We start from the raw sequence: 20,218 nt of genomic DNA, 5'->3' as shown, positions 1-20,218 counted from the left end.
TCTTTTAAAGCTATTGAAGTTGATGACCATCACTGCCTCCTGTGCGAGCAAGTTCCATAGTTTAACTATGCACTGCATGAAGTTTTGGGCTCGTCACACTGCTTAGTTTCCAATCAGTGCATATCTGCCCACTGAAATCCTATAAACTTTTAAACCACAAATGTTTCCGTTTATTTTTGCCCTTCTTTGTTGTGCTATAGCCACTCTGGAAAACAAGGACGTGGAAGCACTACAGAACAAACTAAAACTGAGATTTGATCCAAGGCCTTCCCAACTGATGAGTCAAGTGCTTAACCACTATGTTATACCAGTCATTAGTGAATTATGAGATTTTCTCTTTGTTCAACTTATACATGTGACTGTTGGATAGGATAATACAGTGGTGTGTTTTTCATACACAGTATTGTTGCTGGTTGCATATTTCTTTCATACACAAGGCCATCCAATCTCATTAGACCCCAGATTTCTTTTTTACATGAGAAATAAAATTAACGTATGCATCAAATGTCAAAACTACACTGCAGACTTTTGTTTAGCTCGGAGTCACGTGGGTCTGTCTAATCTAATTGCAGCACTTCAGAGATGCACAAGGGTCAAGGATGAAGAAGTAGAATGAGGGAACAGCAGCAGAAAGAAAAGTGCCCATTAACTAATTGCAACAGAGAAGTGTCCGTTTTATGGTCAAGAAGAAAGTGACCTTAATTGTGATGTGAAGGATACAGCAAAGAAGCTTGAGAGAATGACTGCTTTCCTGACTGAGGCTGGTCTGTACTTCCTTGGTTACTCTGTCGTGATCACATACCCTCTAACATTTCATGGATAAATATGGGGACATTTACTTACACAAGTGGGTGGGGCTAGGTGTAAAAGTTGTCAGTCAGGTGCACAGCCTGGTAGTGGACATTGAGAGGTTAAGTACAATCTGCCTAAATGCACAAGTAGCAAATTGTATTTTTATTTATTTATTTAAAACTAGGTGCCTTGTAGTTGCATTGCTTGGGAATTTTAAGCAACCAAAACAATCAGTGCAGTTTTGAAATCTGTGATGAAAATCTAAACATAGACCAAAAATTGATGAATCATCATGCAAAAATAATGCACAGTTTTGAAAGGTTTAGTCTGTTATCCTGTTTCAAAATGTCACACCTGCTCTTTCATCTCAGGAAATATCATGCAAAATTTGGACATCTCTTGAGAGGTACCCAAATGCATAGCAAGCAAGCAAACAAACAACTGTCAAAACTATATAGTCGTTTTTACTAGACTGTTTAACATTTAAAATACATAGCACCCACCCATCAGCTCCCACTACACATTTTATTTGCAGCATACATTCAAGAAATGCATGAATAAATCTCATTATATAGGTCACAGCCACACAATACATTTAAAGCACTATGATACCACTTTAAACAGTCATGGGCTTCCCAAAAGAATTCTGGGAACTGTAATTTGTTAAGGGTCCTGAGAACTGTCAGGAGACACCTATTCTCCCAGTTACAGTTCCCAGCGTGGTTTAACAATCAATCCCTCTTCACAGGGAATTGTAGCTCTGTGAAAGGAATAGGGGTTTCCTAACAAATTTCAGCACCTTTAACAAACCACAGTTCTCAGAATTCTTTGGGGAAGTCATGACTGTTTAAAATGGAATCAAAGTGCTTTAAGCATATGGTGTGGATATGGCCATAGTGTCATTCCTGGAGCACTATGGGAAATTTGCCTCATCTGAAAGACGAAAGAAAGGAGCCAGTAAATGCAGGTTGTGCTTTCAAAAGTTTGCTGCCCCCATCTTTTATTTCCACACTTCATGAAGACTCACAAAATGAATAGTGCTGATCACATTTGACTATGAGTGTTAGCCACTGTAGTGGCTCTGATAGTTTTTGACAGCTGTATGCTTTGGGTTTCCTAAGTGAATCTTGTCAGTTTCCAAATTTCAAGTTTTTGTGTCAACAGTAATATTTGAGGGGGAAAGAAACTAGATCTTGGGAAGAAAGATGTATGAATCAGTATGACCCAGTCTTTAAGGCTCAACTCATTCACACTGCCCAAGTTTAATTAAGTCAAATTTTTATTTAATAGGTTCTGTAAAATGTGGTTAGCTTGATTTTTTATTAATTCTGATTGGAATGTCATAAAGGAAGCATGTTTATCTCCTTGTTTTCACATATAGTTACTGAGATGCTTATCAAACTATGAAGAAGAAAGAGCAAAGCACAGTGGCAGCCTTTGAGAGGTGGTTCCTTGTTGTCATGGCAATGTTCCTAATTCTGACAGCAAGAGAGACACCCAGCCCAACAGAATCTTGGGAGCAGCCTGAAAATAAGGGCCCCCCCAACTCCATTAAAAACTGCCATGTGATTGGCTAATGTGACTTGAAGGATCACCTTATCGTATATTTGTCCACTCAACCATTTCAATCTGCAGAACTGGCCCTATTACTGGTGCCAGGCATTACGCATTCCATATTAGTAAGAAATTATTCTTTTAGTGTGGCAGCACTTAAGATTTTGGAACTTCCTGCCTATTGACACCAGGCAAGCAACTTTGCTATATTCTTTATTTCTGCTTAAAACATTTTTGTTTAGGCAAGCTTATCCAGGCACATAGACATGTTTTAATCTCTTTCTAGTTTACCACTGACTTTAATTTCTTAAAAATGTTTTAATTACTTGTTTTAGCTGTTTTTATTGATAGTTTTAATATTATTTGCAAACTGCTTAGAGGTTTTGTTACAATCAAGTGGAATATATATTTTGTTAAATAAAGTATTTAAGTGTGTGTGGGGGGGTGTGTGTGAAAGATATATAAAACCTAATATTCTCTTTTACATATTTTAGTTATGTTTGGTTAAGTGTATTTTTAATTTGTCAAATTGTATTTAAAAATTTGATATTAGCTTCTTTGAAGACTGAATTATTGAAAATAAGTCTAGAAATAAATACAACAAGTATCAAGTATCAAGTATTAGGGTACTGAACATGTGAACAGTTTTTTATTATTATGAGCATATTTTAAAGTTTTAACCTAAAGTTATTTTTTAAAAAACATTGTTTTTATGCGTCTGTCTTTATAAAACATTTCTTGCCTCTATATCAGCTTTATGCTGCTTTTCTGAAATGGTTGGGGATTGTTTTTAAAATTGTTGTTTACATAGTGATTTATTATTTTATGTAGGTCCTCTAGTGAGCATCATGCCCTAAAAGGCAACCTATAAATATTTATATAAACAAACAAAATAAAAGTAGTTTCATCTGTATCCAAAAAACTGTCCATCCAAAAACTGCTTGGAAGGGCATTCCCCTTATGCCTTTCATGACACACAGTATATTCTACTAATTTCTCCTCAAACTGGATGGTGTATTCAGATTGATGCATTAAGAAAGTATGACTTACAGATGGCTAACCATCTGTAATTAAGTGCCAGCTGGTTGACTGACATGGATGATCAATTAAGGGAATGAGGTGACACCTGCTTTGTACAAAAGGAAAACATCTCAGTGGCAGTGAATGGGGATTTGCTTGGGGAATGAAAGTGGAAGTTGGTCAGACCTGCCCTCAAAGAAAGCCTGGCTGAATTGACAACATATACCCTTCTGTTAGGCTCACATAACCAGTTCTCAGTGGCCACATCATATATCCCCTCCACCTGTTCACTATGCCTCCCTTTCTATTTTGATCCACTTCCCAACAATGGCCGCTTACCATCTCTCCCCGGTGAGTGATGGTTGAGGCCCAATGTGGTGCTTCCCTCACTGCTTTAACTATTTCCTTTTCAGCTAAGGGGGTTTTGCTGTGGTCTATTGATGGTCGCCATATTTGGTGCCAGGAAGGAATGTTCCCTGCACTGCAGGTTTCGCCTTCCTCATAGCAATAGTCACAACTGTGATGGATTAGGCCTCCGATAGAATCCTACAGCCTTTCATTCAACTGGGGTGTGGTGAAGTGGTGACTCACCCACCCCCTGTTCTCTGTAGCGGCGATATCAGGGTACCCCGTTAGAGGGGTCTGGAGGGAAGTCTCTGTCCAAAGTGCCAGTTGCGGAGGGCTAGTGGGACATAGAACTTCCCTCAGTATTTGGGGGACATCTGCATAAAGCTGCTTTTTGCAGTGGACCCACCCCTGAACTGACCCTGTCATGCTTTAATTCCCCAGCATGTGGCTGAGAGGGATATATGCCCAAGGCCTATGCCAAGGCTTCCTATATAGTTGTGGCCATTTTAAATCCCAGATGCTTGTCCATTTATTTACCCCCCTTGGCAGTCAGGCGCACTGGGTGAGGAACTCTGTGGCTGGGCATGCAATGTTCTTACTAGTGAAGTGCTTTCCGTAGAATCCAAACTAAAGACCACATCCTGGCTTTTCTGCAGTTACTCAGATTGCGTCTGCTCACAACAGAGCTTACGTTTAGGTAGGCACAGTAAGGAATGGAGTGATACTCATTTTGATGTTTCTAAGACTTTACACAGCTGCTCACTTCAGGGTGAAGCATTCCTCCTTTTTACTTCATCTAGTCCTCGATTCACTACTTGTCATCTTTACAGCTCTCCTTTGAACCCTCTCCCATCCTGAAATGAGCTTTAAGGAGCACAACCATTTTTTCCTATCTGGCAGTCTACTTTCAGTTAGCACTGAAATACTATTTATACTTTTTGTTACAGAATCATGTTGTTGCATGTTTAGGAATGAACGACAGAGAGTGACAAGGGTAAGTGCGGGGAAATGACTTAAATGTATACGCCTATGTGCAAGGAAATCTGGTAGGGATTTTATGTATCCAAGAACCTATCATGGTATTTCAGACATTCAGAAGAAGCTTAACTATGTACACTCAGAAGTAAGTCCTATTTAATTAAACGGGGCTTACTCCTGGGTAAGTGGGGTTAGGATTACAGTCTAGATTCTGCTTCCAGTCTGTCTGAGAAAATATAGAGTTTCATCTTTTGCAAGTGAGCTGATGAGTTCCCCCGCCTTCCCTGTATTTTTGTTTTTTCTTCATCAAATTAAAAAACTATTTTTAAAAAAACAGATAGGTGCCCCCCTTAAGATTCCAGAATAAAACTAGACTTGTATGAATTGATTTGTCACGTTCTATATTAGTTTAAGATGTTCTTAATATGCATCATACCCATGCAGACTGCACCAGAGTTGTTCTGATGCATACACAAGAAGTATGGTCATCTTAATTCAAATTCTGTTGTTGAAAGAGGGCCTATTTTGTCAAGAATCTTTTAACTTTGCTCAGCTAGCAAAGCTGCTGCTACCAGGACAACTCTGAAACATCAAGGCTTCTCTCATTCTATCAAAGTCATCAGTGTGTTCTTGAATGGGGCATTCCTTGATAGTAATTGGATAGTTGCCTTGGTACTGTTTGCCATGCATAAACTATTACACAGTTTGAAATATGCATTCATTGCTTCCTGTGGTACCTTGTTCAAAGCATCCTATTGATTTCTTCTGTTTCATCTGTCAGTCACATACAAACCATTCTGGTGCCTGAGATTCTCTGCAGTCTATTCCCTAAAGTTCCACCTGACATTGATTTTTGACTTTTGTGAGTGATTTTCTAGAATTAGACTTTCTCTAACAATGTCTGTAATAGGGAAAGGAAAGTGGAAGAAATCACTTGAGGCTTTACAAAAGATATGACCTGCAACTTTATAGTTCTCTTTCAGCTTTAAGGGGGGAAAATACAGAGATGCTAATCACTTTCTAGTATATCTAATAAGAGAATAAAAGAGGCTTTTTGAACATTAATATTGAATTTCTTTTTTATCTTTGTTTTGAAATAGGTTTGTAAAAGCAATTGAAAATGTAATTTTACATATTTTTCCTTCTATTTAGTTAGTGGTTCTCCCCTTCCCTTGCAATTCACTGAATATCTCTTACAATGCTGAATTCATTTCCTTGTTATGTAACTAGGAGGCCGATAGAGTAGATTGAATTGAAATGCCGCATTTAAATTCTGTATACAGTAGTCAGTCTCCCAGATAACAGTGAATCTCTCTGGGCTCCTTGTCAATTATAATGTTTCCTGGTTTTCATGATTCACAAAGCAACTGCAATACTTAAGAAATGGAAGCATCATATATTGGAATGGCATCTAAGTGAAGAAACTAAATACAACATTAGATATTTCCAAAGTTATGTGGTATGCTAGGGGGCTGCTCATCCTCTAGCCTTGGTTGCAGGTGCTGCTTGTGACTGCTTAATAACTGTACATTTGTTACCTTATAATTTGAAAATTGATGATCTTCTGAGAAAGAAAGCTGTCTTATCCACAAAAAACAAAAAAGCTTAGTAATTGTAAAACAGAACCAAACAAATATCTCCCACTCTCAGGTGAGTTGCCATGCCAGCAAATAGGTGTTCAGGAAGGAGCGTGAGGACTGCTGTACTATCACTATGCCACTCAAGTGGCCTTGCAAAACACAGTGCGTGGGTTGGTGTATTGTAATAGCAAGAGCTGTTATTGCTTGGTGCAGCATTGTGAGCTATTGTACACTCAGAACTATTACCCTGCAAGATTCTCTGCTCCCGCTGCCCCACCGAATCTATGCTTAATTTTGTGGACATGATGAGTTATATTTTCTAGTAAGGCTTTCATTTCTTTTTAATAGTTCTACTTTATTATTTCAATTCTTGTTTACTTCTCAAACGTATGTCATGGGGTGGCATACAAATGTCATAATTAAAGAAACGATTTCAAACTTATCTGTCACAGACCCCTCATGTTTAATATTTTTTTCTAATAGCTTGGCACAAATGTGCAGGCTCTAAACATTGCATCAAGTGGAAAGAGTATAATAGCACTTCTGTTTGAAACAAAGTAGGCTTTAATATTGAATTTGATCTTGTCTCAAAACACAATATGCTTTACAATGGGTGCTGATATAAGACTCTTGTTTTTTTTATGAAGTGATACTGCTGTTTCTGGCATCTGGGCTGTGTTGTGTACATGATGGCATTTTACATTACTCATAGCGTAATCCTATGTTACGACTCTACACATGGACACCACCAGATGGGCAGCATCGAAATCAGATTGATTATATTCTCTGCAGCCAAAGATGGAGAAGCTCAATACAGTCAGCAAAGACAAGACGTGGAGCTGACTGTGGCTCAGATCATCAGCTTCTTATAGCAAAATTCAAACATAAACTGAAGAAAGTAGGAAAAACCACTGGGCCGGTAAGATACAATCTAAGTCAAATCCCTTATGAATACACAGTGGAAGTGAGGAACAGGTTTAAGGATTTAGATTTGGTAGACAAGAGTGCCTGAAGAACTATGGATGGAGGCTCGTAACATTATACAGGAGGCAGCAACTAAAACCATCCCAATGAAAAGGAAATGCAAGAAAGCAAAGTGGCTGTCCAACGAGGCCTTACAAATAGCAGGGGAGAGAAGGCAAGCAAAATGCGAGGGAAATAGTGAAAGATACAGGAAATTGAATGCAGATATCCAAAAAATAGCAAGGAGAGACAAGAAGGCCTTCTTAAACGAGCAATGCAAAAAATTAGAGGAAAACAACAGAATGGGAAGAACCAGAGATCTGTTCAAGAAAATTGGAGATATGAAAGGAACATTTCGTACAAAGATTACCATAATAAAGGACAAAAGTGGTAAGGACCTAACAGAAGCAGAAGACATCAAGAAGAGGTGGCAAGAATACACAGAGGAATTATACCAGGAAGATATGGATGTCTCATACACCCCAGGTAGTGTGGTTGCTGACCTTGAGCCAGACATCCTGGAGAGTGAAGTCAAATGGGCCTTAGAAAGCGCTGCTAATAACAAGGCCAGTGGAAGTGATGATATTCCAGCTGAACTATTTAAAATTTTAAACGATGATGCTGTTAAGGTGCTACACTCACTATGCCAGCAAATTTGGAAAACTCAGCAGTGGTCAGAGGATTGGAGAAGATCAGTCTACATCCCAATCCCAAAGAAGGGCAGTGCCAAAGAATGCTCCAACTACTGCACAATTGCACTCATTTCACACGCTAGCAAGGTTATGCTTAAAATTCTACAAGGCAGGCTTAAGCAGTATGTGGACCGAGAACTTCCAGAAGTGCAAGCTGGATTTCAAAGGGCAGAGGAACCAGAGACCAAATTGCAAACATGCGCTGGATTATGGAGAAAGCTAGAGAGTTCCAGAAAGACATCTACTTCTGCTTCATTGACTATGCAAAAGCCTTTGACTGTGTCGACCACAGCAAACTATGGCAAGTTCTTAAAGAAATGGGAGTGCCTGATCACCTCATCTGTCTCCTGAGAAATCTCTATGTGGGACAAGAAGCTACAGTTAGAACTGGATATGGAACAACTGACTGGTTCAAAATTGGGAAAGGAGTACGGCAAGGCTGTATATTGTCTCCCTGCTTATTTAACTTTTATGCAGAATTCATCATGCGAAAGGCTGGGCTGGATGAATCCCAAGCCGGAATTAAGATCGCCGGAAGAAATATCAACAACCTCAGATATGCTGATGACACAACCTTGATGGCAGAAAGTGAGGAGGAATTAAAGAACCTTTTAATGAGGGTGAAAGAGGAGAGTGCAAAATATGGTCTGAAGCTCAACATAAAAAAAACCCCAAAGATCATGGCCACTGGTCCCATCACCTCCTGGCAAATAGAAGGGGAAGAAATGGAGGCAGTGAGAGATTTTACTTTCTTGGGCTCCATGATCACTGCAGATGGTGACAGCAGTCACGAAATTAAAAGACACCTGCTCCTTGGGAGAAAGGCGATGGCAAACCTAGACAGCATCTTAAAAAGCAGAGACATCACCTTGCCAACAAAGGTCCGTATAGTTAAAGCCATGGTTTTCCCAGTAGTGATGTATGGAAGTGAGAGCTGGACCATCAAGAAGGCTGATCGCCGAAGAATTTATGCTTTTGAATTATGGTGCTGGAGGAGACTCTTGAGAGTCCCATGGACTGCAAGAAGATCAAACCTATCCATTCTTAAGGAAATCAGCCCTGAGTGCTCACTGGAAGGACAGATCCTGAAGCTGAGGCTCCAATACTTTGGCCACCTCATGAGAAGAGAAGACTCCCTGGAGAAGACCCTGATGTTGGGAAAGATGGAGGGCACAAGGAGAAGGGGACGACAGAGGACAAGATGGTTGGACAGTGTTCTTGAAGCTACAAACATGAGTCTGACCAAACTGCGGGTGGCAGTGAAAGACAGGAGTGCCTGGCGTGCTCTGGTCCATGGGGTCACGAAGAGTCGGACACGACTAAACGACTAAACAACAACAACAATCCTATGTTTACCTACTCAGAAGGAAATCCAATTGAGCTTAATGGGACTAAACCCAAGACAAGATAATATCAGCATGACTTTGCAGAAAGGCTGCTGATGCTAATGTAGAAATAGAGTTACTTTTCCAAATAAATCATGGTGAATCATATATCTGTATCTGTATCATCTCTGCATGCTGCAGGGTTCAAAATTGAATGGATGCTACTCAGGGGCATAGCTAGGTGGTCCAGCACCCAGAGCGGTGGGGGGTGGGGCAAGCTGTTCATGGAGTCTGCCTGGCGGACACAAACCCCGCATTGCCGTTTCGGGCAGTGTGGGGCCCCAAGCCACTGTGTCACTCCCAGGAGAGATGCATGGCTCGGGCGCATGGCAGGCCAGGCCCTGTGGTAAGTGCCACCCCCCACAGTGTGCCATTTTGTCACCCCCTCAAGGATGACACCCGGGGCGGACTGCACCCCCCGCACCCCCCTTCCTACACCCTTGATTCTACTTTGAATTGTATCACGTCTGAGGAAAGTTTGGAGCCTTGGGCTCACCGATCTGAAAACTCTGAAATGTTTTTCAATGCTTTGAATTACAAAGAAATTAGATGGCTTTTAAATTGTTTTGAAGCGTTTAAAATATGTTTTTTGATTTTTATTTTCATGGAACTATACAATTATGGAGTTGGAAGGAACTCCCAGGGCGATCTAGTTCAACCTCCTGCAATGTAGGAATCTCAACTAAAGGATGATTTTAAAATCATGTTGGTTTAACTTTGCTGTTTGCCACCCTGGGCTTCTTTGAGAGGAAGGGCAGAATATAAACTTAATAAATAAAATAAATAGGATAAATAAAATATTTTAAAATGATTCCTAATCTGAGCTATATGGGGGCTGGCTATGGCTGCTGGGTAGTGTTCAAGCTCTGTACATGCTTGTGATGCCTTTGTTGTCCCTCAGCCAAGCTAAAACATGCCTGGGGGCATGTGAGCCAAGCTCAAATGACGTCCTGCATATTAACCAATGCCATCTAGCAGCTTACAGATTGAATTCAAATACAGTACAGTTATTTCAAAAAGCCTATCTTTTTACATTTGCGTCACTCATGCACTTGTGATATAATTTCCACCATAACTCCATTGGAGAAAATTTTGTCTGATAATAATCAAAGTTGATATAAAATCAATTTCAGATTAGTCTCATTATGGACCTGATATGACGGATCAGATTCCACCCATCTAAGTGTTTAACATTCTAAGCCACTGGGGTTTTACAATGTTGCTTTTCACCTAAAAGCATGATTACATTATCAATTACGTAACAACACTGCTGTGCTAGTATACTTGGCTTATGCAATGTTCTCAATTCAATTTGCCAAACTGTACATTCTTATAACTTTTTTTAGTAAGCACATTTTAAAAAAATGCATACACACATCACTAAAAGAAAGAAAAAAATAGCATATTGATATTCTCAGACCAGTCTTAAGTTTGCGTAAGGTTTTGTTGGGGCTCAGTTGCACTGGTTTATGCCTTGCCGGCTACATAGTGATGAATGTAAGCTACGTAAGGATCATGGAAATTGCTACTTGCCTACGTGAGAGAAAGTACAATGTTGGGTTCATTGTGGCTGCACAGACTTAAATGGGAAACTGTTGCACAGAACTCCTGAATTTAAGGGGAAAGGAAACTAAAGCAAATGGAAACACATATGTAATGGGAACTGTGCTTGCTAGCAGGAAAACGATTTGGACTTGTGATTTCACAACTTGGAAATAAGCCCAGTTCTACTCATCTGGTCACAGATTCCCTATTCCTGAGGTATAGGATTGTAGCCTGAATGAATATATCCTGCATGTAAGATAACCCTTTGACAATAATAGGTGTTTGTAAATAAGCAGAGCATTGAATGGGAGAGGGGAGAGGGAAACTTATTGGATGGACAATGCTGTACAATGTAGTAGCCAGCTACCAAATGGCTTCTCCATTTTCTGAGAGTCATACAGAAAGACAGATGTGAAAGCTAACGGAAGGTGGAGGCAGTTACTTTTGAAGGGAGTAGTTTTCCAGATGCAGGATTGACATTCATTGATCAAACCACCAGTCCATTTTCTTGCTGTAAGTAGAAATGATTGTGCTGTGTTTCGATGTACAGAGCGCATGGTACATTCCGAGAGCTAGTGTAGCAAAGTGTCTCAGCTATGAACTACTGGTATGTCTCTGGTTCAAATTTCTCTTCAGCCATGAACTTACTAGGCGGACTCAGGAAAACCATTATATTGTGCCTCAATCCCTCATCAGTAAAATGGGTATAATGCTGATCTACATTACACAGTTTTGCTAAGAGTTACTGAGATCACATTCATGGCACTTTAAACAATATAAGATATTTTGTAAGTACTAATACACTCTACATTTAATTACTAGGTGTGAATACTGAGCTTGGGCAGACATGTTCATGTTTTGAATCTCTGAGGGATAAAAGGCTTCACCCTGAAATTTTCACACAATGGAAAATATTGGCACAGTTCTGTGCCCAAACCCAACAATATGAAATGATATACCTCCCCCTGCCACCACAACCTGGAGCAGTTGTAGAATGGCTGAGCTTACTGAAATCATGTATCTCAAAGTCACTGAGAACATTCAGTATAACTAAGTTTATGGCTTTAGCCTCCAGCACAGTAGCTATCTTTTTTTTTTTAATCTCTCTTTTTCCATGCTTCATATCTCAGACCATCTGTACACCTAAGTGACCTCTCAGTACAAAGCCATGACAGACTGCATTTCAGGAGCCATACTGAATTGACATGGGACAAAAATGATAAAGTGAAAGAAGAAAATCTCAGTCATTTTGTATGTAGAATTGACACATAATTTGTGAACAGCTAATAGAAAAGAGCCCTTCTAATGGGTAAACTAATGGGTACGATTTACATAAAGGCATTCTTAGGAATCCTGATTATGCATGGCCTTAATCCCTTTGGTGTCAAGCATAGTGGCAAAGTGAAAGCATAGTGAAAGGGATGGAGCTTAGCTCAGTGGTTAGAGCACATGTAGTCCATGCAAAAGGTCCTAGGTTCCTGGCATCTGATGACCAAGATTTTCTTTGTAAATCGCTTTGACTTTTTTATTTATATACACACAATAAAGCAGTGTATAAATTGTCTGAAATAAGAATAAAATAATCTCTAGCTGGACTGCAAAAGATGTCTGTCTGAATCCTTGGAGAGCTGCTGCTGCTGCTCTGTGTAGTTAATACTGGGCTAGATGTACCAATGGTCCGACTCAGTATAGGACAGATTCCTGGGAGCCTTTTGACCTCAGACACTTCAAGGGCTTGCTTGTTAAATCTGTCTAAAAATTTAGCAAGCACCGGTTAAGTATGTTTTGTATGAACTGAATTATAATTTGAAATATATATCTATATATCACTGATTTATTATCACACTGCATGACAAGTTCATTTTATGGTAGCCTGATCCCTATCGTTACCAAAATCCTATTTTTTAATGTATCTGTGGATACATAACAAAATGAAGAAAGGAATTTGGCTCCAGCTAACCCGCCAATTCAGTTGCTGTTGCTTTTTTTTAGTAGAGAGTTCAGATGTAATGTTGTATCTTAGAAATAAGGACTAGTGTAGCACAGGTGGCCTGGTACTGACTCGGCTACAGATTCCATGAAGGCTTCGGCAACTTAAACTAGATTCTCTAGACTTAGATGCCCATTGTAGCAACCAAGATACGCTGTAACATAATAGCATGAGTATGAGCTGGGCCATAGCAAAGCACTCTTATCTTTTGGCTTTCCATTGGTGATAATAATCCTAGCCTACCTAACAGGATTACTGAGTTAATGTATATGAAACACTTTGTACCCCCAAAATGTGCTGTATTAATGCCACACATATTGTACACCAGCTCTCTGAAGAAATGCTGTGGCAGGAACAGCCTCATCCATCCTCCAGGCTCTGCTACCCTTATGTGCTCTACTTCGGCTCTGATCTTGGTCAAGGCCAAGGCCAAATCAGCCAGAACTGCCGCATACAATATTCCATTAAGACAGGAATAAGGGGATTCAATCTGCCGTCACGTCAACTATCTGAAGGAAAAAGCTTTGTGGGAGGTAGTTTGTCACCTGCTCTGCTCCAGTACTGGTAAAAGGGGAAATTCTGCCAGATGTTTCTGAATTACAATTCCCATCAGTCTCAGCAAGCATAGCCAACAGCCAGGGAAGACGCGAGTGTAGTTCAGCAACATCAGGCGGGCCAAAGGTTCCCTACTTCTGTTCTTCTGTTCTACCATATGCAATACTTCCGTTGTATGCTGCATAGGGCACTTCCTAAGACTGGAGACAGAGGTGCTCAGCAGCAAATGAAGTCACAAAATAGAAGAAAAAAAAACCACAACTGGCAGTGAATAAGTACATTGAGTTGCTGGTTATAGCAAATATAAAATAACTTCTACAAGCAGAAGGAAAATCAATATAGACACTAGAGATCTGCAGCCAAAGACTTGGCTTGTAACTTCTAATCAATAGGTGAAATTAAACCTATAATATCTGTTTAGTCTACCTTCCCCCTTGGTTTCCTGACCCACAGCTCCCCCCTTTCTCTTATCTTTCATGTATTTAGAGTATCTCCTGTCCATAATCTTACAAAAAACACCAAGATCCCCCTTCCTTATCCTTACATCCTGAGATACCCCAGATACACAATACCTTGTTCTTATATTCTCTCTAGTTCTGGAAAACTACCATTCAATGGATTCATATAATTACACTACAAGGGTTAGGATGGCTTCAATAACTATTCATTGAAAGGCTTTAAAAATCTACTTTTTTATTGCTCTTTGACAACCCTAATCTTCTGTACTGCAACGTAATTAAACTGTGCAAAGAAGTTACTAACCTCTATTAACAACCTTGAATATGTATCCTGAGGTTGCCCCACCAAACATACCTTTTGCTTTCCTATAGTTTGATGAATCAGTTAAATTCAATATATTTAATTCTTTAATTTTTTGAATTAGTTTTAAAACATACAACACAAATCTATAACTTCCTCCAACACCCATACAATGGGTCACCAGTATTATGGTCAGAAATACATTTTCCTTCCCCACCCATCTACAATAATTCAAGGTAACATGTAAGCCCAGTCCAAGAGAATCCGATGGTGAACTAATCTGTCCATGCAGGTGGTCAATAATATAATTAAGATATACAAAATCATGAAGACCAGATTTGTAAGGATGTAGCTGGCAGAGTGTTTTTCAGTTCTATGTCATTTATTGTATATATACAATAAATTCCCACAATATGTCTTAAAATTTTTGTGGTTTCTTTGGTTCCCTAGTATCCTCATCTCATGTGTTATCTTTTCCACTAAGACTATTTGCCAGACATTTTTACACCAAAGTGTGATACTCAAACCCTGAAACTTCTTCCATTTTTAGCAATAGGTAGCCTTGCCACCACTATCAAAAACCTTAATAATTAATTCCTTAATTATAATATTCTCATTTGACTCTTAAAATGTAGATAGCAGGAATAGGATGTGATACATTCCCCTTTGTCTGCAGCAACAAAATGTGCACCCAGGGAACATATGTGACACCTAGGCAGGCATCCTATATCATCTATGCAGAACTTTAATTGTATTTTCCTTCATATAGGCAGGTATTGTTTTAACTGATTCATCAAACCATAGGGATTTCCATTTTTGTTCCTATCTCTCACAGTCCAGATCAGTTTCCCATATACCTTTAAGTCCCATCAATGATCCTGCCAACATCCCAGACAGTTCTTTATAAACTCTTGATATCATTTCCTTATATTCTGTAAAAGGCAATAAGTGCATTCTTTCCAACCATGTTATTGTTATATCAGCATGTATCTTAACGAATCTCTAGTAAAAGGCAAAAGATTTATACAATCTGAAGAGAAACCAGAGTATCAATCTATTTGATTCAGTGAGCATATTCATGACATCACAGCAGCTCAACCAATCTATTTAGAAGTTGAAAAGGAGCTGCTTTTAACTTGTGGCATGCACTCTACCCACGAAAATGTATATTTTTAAAAGGAGATAAAAAATCTGCTTAGACAACTGGGGGAGTAGCAGTAGTAATGTAGCCAGCACAGGATAGGAGACTTGCAGAGCTGGTCTGAGCTCACAGATGAATGGGAATGTTTCAGAAGACAGGAAAGGGAAAATGGCATTTTTAAAAATTCCATCATTTGTAACCTTTCCCAGCTCTGTAAAGGTTCAGGGCTGACTGCCAGCTATATAGTAGGGAGGGAGGTTTCTGAAATGGAAGTGTCCTTTTTAAACACACACACACAAACCCTGCTCTAGCAACGGAGGGGAACTTGTGATCCTCCATATGTTGTTCATCTCCCATCAGCCTCAGTCAGCATGGCTAATGTTCAGGAATCGCGGGAGTTGTAATTCCACAACTCTGCTCTAGAGAATATGGAAGAAAGCTTTTAAATATAATGGCATATATATCTCCCAGACCTAAATCATCCTTCCAGGATACTGTAAAATGTTGGGTAGGCCAATCCCCACCTACCAACACCTTAAATTTGCAGTGGCAGAGTTGTCTTCAGTATTTGATAGACTATAGAAGGTCACTGAGAATAACTCTTTGTTTGGATTTTAAAAAATGTTTTAAATTAATTTATTTCTGCATACCTAGGGAGTTTCTTGAATATGCAGAAACCCTTCTTTTTGGGTGCTCCATTTCAGTTCCAAGCTGATAAATCATCTATCATTCAGTCTTATGTTAGAGGGAATAAGTAGGATCCCACTATAAATTGTTGCAGTATATCTTGGTGGGCGTGTATTACCTGAGTGTGGGCTAAGAAGGCTTGTAGGCTCAGGTATGAAAAGATAGTATTCCCTCTGTGAAAGTATAGCATCTAAGGGCCTTATTGATCTTTGAAGGTTCTAGTCTCCTCAGAAGAGCTGCACTTTATTTATGATCCTTAATTGTATTGTCAACAAGTGCACTTACAGCAGAGCTTGTTCAGTTATGAATTATCTTGCTTTTTGCCCTTTTTGTTTTTGTGACACATCTTAACTCTTCCATAGCTAATGCATAAGATTGAAACTCTTCATTTCTGAATCATTTCCATGCATTTACCAGTCAAAATTTACCTTAGCAATTATCCAAGAAATCTGGTTTGGTGAGCCCTAGGTTCAAGTGATCAGTCTGATTGTGCCTTATATTGAAAGGCAGGCTGATGTAGTGGTGAGAGTGCTTAATTAAGGCCAGATAATCTTGGGTTCAAATCTCTAGTAAAGGTAAAGGAACCCCTGGATGGATAAGTCCAGTCAAAGGTGACTATGAGGTTGCGGCGCTCATCTTGCTTTCAGGCCGAGGGAGCCAGCGTTTGTCCACAGACAGCTTTCCAGGTCATGTGGCCAACATGGCTAAACTGCTTCTGGCACAACGGAACACTGTGATGGAAGCCAGAGTGCATGGAAACACCATTTATCTTCCCGCCACAGCGGTACCTATTTATCTAAATGGAAATGGGAAACCGTGTAGCCCTTCACATGAGAGCCCTTCACAAACATGAGAGCCCTTCACAAACAGTAGGAGAAAATGTAATGAACACAATAAAATATTATTATTATTATTATTATTATTATTATTATTATTAACGATAATTTATTATTTATACCCTGCCCATCTGGCTGGGTTTCTCCAGCCACTCTGGGAGGCTTCCAACAAAATATTAAAATACAGTACGTCAAACATTAAAAGCTTCCCTAAACAGGGCAGCCTTCAGATGTCTTCTAAAAGTCTTTAAAATAAGTGTGTATGTGTGTGTGTTGGAAAGAATTCCATATTTCCTCAGACTTCACAAAAGCAGATGAGTGCACAATCATTGTCTCTACTTGGAAATCATAGAACCATAGAGTTGAAAGGGATGTTAAGGGTAATCTAGTCCAACCCCCTGCAATGCAGAAATAACAGCTAAAGAATCCCTGGCAGATGGCCATCTAACCTCTTTAAAAACCTCCAATGAAAGAGACTCCACCACCTTCTGAGAGAGTCTGTTCCACTGTCAAACAGCTCGTGCCACCATAAAGTTCTTCCTATTGTTTAGTCAAATTCTTCTTTCTTGTCATTTGAATTCATTGGTACTTTGGCTCATATTTTGACATTTGAAGTTCAGATTGCATCATGCCTTTTATACCTACTCTAATGAGAAATGCTCTCATATTTTAACGTATCACTATGTGACCATATTTTTAGGGCTGTAATGTTTTGTTTCTTGTGGTTATGAAGGTTTAGAACACTTTTTCCCATTAGTATATTGCTGTTGTCTATGGTACTGAAATATTTTTGGACTTCTCATGCTCAATTTAAAAAATAAACAAATCTCCGGTGGTTAATATGATTTGCTGGTGTATGCTAAAGGATATCCCCAAAGAATATTCCTTGCATTTTTAGAAGCTTATGTGCCTGGAAGAGGCCAGCTTTCCAGCTATTAGGTATTCATATATAATTAATATAAACCACTGAATTAAAATGAACTGCTATTTTAAGTTGATTTGAATATCAATAAGCTCCTCCTTCAGCTGCCCAGGATGGTGGCGCTCTGTGACAATAAACTTCCCCATATAAACTTCAAGCTGAAATAAATTACCACTAATTTCCTCCTATTATTTCCCAATATGTCCCAGCTAATTAGCTGTTTAAGTCTCTTAATGTGAAGTATGGGCAAGGCCAATTGCGCAACTACTTGAAACATTCCAATTAAACTTTCCCACACAAATGATCTTGTTTTTATTAAAGCTCTTTGCATAGTTCCCCCACAATAGATTATTAGGACTTTGAAATTATGATTGCTTTCTTTGTATTCTTCAAAGTGCAGCAGTGCAATAGCTCTGTTTGAAAACCACGATTGCACAGTTTTGGACAAACGATGGGTGACCATTTTGTTCCATCAACCATATCCCGTATCCCTATGATGTCCCGACATGGCATAGCAAATCAAGTTGACTCCAAGCTGAATTGTTCCAAGCTGAACTATTTCTTAGAAATGTTAGATCTTTTAACATTTTTTAATCTTAGAGCCAGTGTGGTGTAGTGGTTAAGAGCGGTAGTCTCGTAATCTGGGGAACCGGGTTCGCGTCTACGCTCCTCCACATGCAGCTGCTGGGTGACCTTGGGCCAGTCACACTTTTTTGAAGTCTCTCAGCCCCACTCACCTCACAGAGTGTTTGTTGTGGGGGAGGAAGGGAAAGGAGAATGTTAGCCGCTTTGAGACTCCTTAAAGGGAGTGAAAGGCGGGATATCAAATCCAAACTCTTCTTCTTCTTCTTAAGAGGCATTTATATATCCAGGACATAATTTGAATCAGAGCTCACTATGGCTCAGTCTTAACCTTCCTGTTCTTATTTTCAAAGCTAGAGAAATGTACTGAAAGCTATTTCTGAAGCATCAAAATATATGGTCAGATAGAGAGGTCTTCTGTGCAGCTGCAGTGCCTTACCTTCAGCACAGAGTAACCACAATCAGCCTCTACATATCCTTTTGACACCGTTCCACAAGAGTGTAGTTCCACAAGAGTGATATCACTGAGCTCATATCAATTGCCTTTAGGATAGATCTCCCTGTGGTGCAATTCCGTGTTAGAGAGTTCACATTTCAGCAATGCTGATGAGTCTGGCCCTGATTCTTAGGATCCAGTGTGAACTTGTGTGGTTGCACCACAGGGGAAAGGGACTCCTGAAACAAGCCCAATTAGGAGAAGTGAAGGAACAGCAAAAACGATGACCAGAAGACCAGAGCCGGATTAAGACCTTTAGAGGCCCTAAGCACTTAAAAGATTTTGGTGCCCCCATATACATCCAATTCAAAATATAAACAATAAACCATAAAAAATGAAATAAAACCTATAATAAGATGGAAAATAATGTTTGTTTTTGTATACTTCCACTTTATTTATATTTGATTTCCCCCCCTGTAGTGCCCCCTCCCCTTGATGCCCTAAGCACGTGCTTATTTTGCTTAATGGTTAATCCAGTCTTGCAGCAGGCCAAGGCAGGATTGCATTCAGGTGGCACAGAATCTTTTCATCACTTTTCAGCTGTTTTCAGTCTATTGCTATTTTAACTTTTTTAAAGTTTTAAATTCTTGTTAACTTTTCTTACTGGTGATTTTAATGTTTTAGGATGTTGTTGTTTTTTGTACACCGCCTTGAGGGTCGTTGTTGTTTCTACCATGGAGATTTAAAGTTATCCCTCAGAATCAAGGGGGCCATTTTATGAAATAAAAGTTATTTTATGAAATAAAGAAACATAATGCTGTCGCTCAAAGTCCTGAAAAATATGGGGGTGGGGAAGGGCAGCGGGAAATATTTGGGGAGCATCCATTACACCTCTCTCCTCCTTGGAGCCACCCCAGGGTTGCAGTAGTCGCACAAACACTCCTCGGGGGCACACGTGAGTGTCGCCCACACCTGTGCGCGCGCGTGTTTGTGTGGGGAGCATTCTGATTGGCCCGGGTCAGATGTCGTTTGCTCAGGGCAGATGCTTCAATTCCCCTCAGGTCTGCCCCTCTCCAATTCCTCTCAAAAACAGCTCTTGTGGGCGACCTCTCCCTGGCACGAGAGAGGGTTGCCTGTGAGGGACGCCTTCCCCGGAGGGAGAGAGCATTGCTGCCCGAGTCGTGCGTCCGACGTGGGTCTGCCAGGACTCGTGTGTGGAAAGTGCTGCTGGACCCTTTGCCGTGAGGGCGGCGGCGGCGGCGGCTTCATTGCGGCTCCTCCCCTTCAGGTGGAGGCGCAGAACTAGGCAACGAGCAACGGCGGCCGCAGCAGCAGCAGCAGCAGCTGAAGAAACGGGAACTGCTCCCGTTTCCTCCCTCTTTGCTGGACCGCGCTTCGCTTTGGGCTCTTCTGGAAGGGCGCCGGGCGAGGAAGGCGGCTGAGGTGAGTTCTG

Source organism: Podarcis cretensis (assembly GCF_951804945.1).
Source record: "Podarcis cretensis genome assembly, chromosome: 4".
Classification (NCBI taxonomy): Eukaryota; Metazoa; Chordata; class Lepidosauria; order Squamata; family Lacertidae; genus Podarcis; species Podarcis cretensis.
Note: the sequence above shows the minus strand (reverse complement) of the source record.